Source organism: Acinonyx jubatus, chromosome C1 (genome assembly GCF_027475565.1).
Source record: "Acinonyx jubatus isolate Ajub_Pintada_27869175 chromosome C1, VMU_Ajub_asm_v1.0, whole genome shotgun sequence".
Classification (NCBI taxonomy): domain Eukaryota; kingdom Metazoa; phylum Chordata; class Mammalia; order Carnivora; family Felidae; genus Acinonyx; species Acinonyx jubatus.
Window position 1 is genome coordinate 31,086,820 of NC_069381.1, and position 2,167 is coordinate 31,088,986.

Here is a 2,167-nt window from a genome sequence, read left to right on the forward strand (position 1 = left end):
ATAATATTGCAAGTTTAGATTAACCTGCACATTTGCCAGCTTCTTACCACAGGTTCTTATATTTCCTCCTTCCTTATGAATTCCACTCCTCGGCATCCTAGAGCAGAGACAGCTTGTGCATTGGTCAAAAGCACCAACTCTGCAGCCAGATGGCCTGTGGTGGCTATGCAGCTCTGTTGTTGATCACTAGCTCTGTGACCTTTGACCTTGATTACTGAATCTCTTTGTGCCTCAGTTTTTCTATTTATAAAATAGGGATGATAATATCTACTTCATGGGGTTGTTATAAGGATCAGATGAATTAATATTTGTGGAATGGTTACAATAGTGCTTGGCACATAGTAAGCCTTATAAGAGTTTCTTATAGAAGTAAATTATTCCCTGAGTGTAAGTTATTTCTCCCTTACTCTTGAATTATAGCATAGCTAGGTATAGAATTCTAAATTGACATTTATTTTTACTTAGCAGTGCCTTAGCCTCTGGGGCTGCTTTTTAAAATCCATAATTGGGGCACCTGGGTGGCTCGGTTGAGTGTCCAACTTTGGCTCAGGTCATGATCTCATGGTTTGTGAGCTCTAGCCCCACATTGGGCTCACTGTTGTCAACCTGTCAGCACAGAGCCTACTTCAGATCCTCTGTCCCCCTCTCTCAGAGCCTTCCCCACTTGCGCTCTCCCCAAATACAAAAATAAATAAAGTCCATAATTAACCAATTTATTGTTCCCTCTGAGACAGTGTCTTTTCTCTGGTCAATTTTCAGGTTACCTTTTTAAGATCTTATTTTTTAAGAAATCTCTACACCCAACATTTGGCTTGAACTCTCACAATCCCAAGACCAGAAGTCACACACACACCACCAACTGAGCCATCCAGACAACCCAGATTACCTTATCTTTAAAAAGGTTTAGCAAAATCGTGAAAAGTAGAAAAGTGTTCTGCCATTTTATGAAATATATCTAGGTGTGAGTTTACTTCTGTTTTTTCTAATCAGGACATATTGTGCTTCTACGTGCTATTTTCTATTCTATTAATTTTTTTTTTAATTCTATCCTTGTACTTTTAGGTTTGTCATTTTTTCTAGCTTGAGTTACACGTTTAGAACTTATTTATTTTTAGCATTTATTTTCTAATATTTTCTGTATTTCAGGGACTTAAATTTCCTGTAAATACTTTGGCAGCATCTTTTCCAGAACACAGTTTGGCAATCTGTGTCAAAGGCCTTTAAAGTGTTTATACCATTTGACTCAAATTTCACATCTAAGAATCTATATATATTTTTTTAGTTAAAAAAATATATTTATTTTGAGAGAAGAACATGCAAACAGGGGAGGGGTAGAGAGAGAGGGAGAGAGAGACAATCCTAAGCAAGCTCCCTGCTATCAGCACAGAACCTGACACAGGACCCAAACCCACAAACTGTGAGATCATGACCTGAGCTGAAACCAAGTGTTGGACCCTTAACAGGCTGATCCAGCCAGGTGCTCCTCTAAGAATCTATATTAAGGACATAATCAGATGAATTATATATAAAAGGCATGTATTACCATGTCATTTCTACTGTTTTTTAAAAAGGAAAGGATTTATACAATGCAGTATTCAGCAAGAAAAATATTCTGGGTCATTTTTAATGACTTAGAAAAATGCACCCAATATAGCAGATGTAAAGACACAAATAGTGTATTTTTCAAGTTTTTCCCTCTAATATATTAACAGTGTAAATGTTTGCTTTTTATTTTCTATTTTGTGCTTTTCATTATTTTGCAAGCAGTCTCTAATGCTTCCCAGTCCCTACTGACAAAAATGCTGGTTCTTTTGTTGTAAAATATCACAATATTATGAAGCAAAAGTAACTGGTTTACTATGGAGTGTCAGTTCGGTGGGCATTTAAGATCATGAAACAGTTTTATTTTTTTTCAGCCACTGCCTTCATGCTGTGAATTCTTCACTCATTGAATTCTGTTGAATTCCCCTGATTGATTGCTGGGTTGAATGAATATTGAGTGGGAAAGAGGAGGATTTTCTCCCTCACCAATTCCCTGAGGAAGAGTCCAAACTAGGTAAAGATTATAAACTGGTGAGAGTATTTGCAATCCATATCACAAAGGGATTCATCTCCCTATTTATGAAGAGCTCTTAGAAATCAAGCAAAGCATAAAAAAATGTGAAGA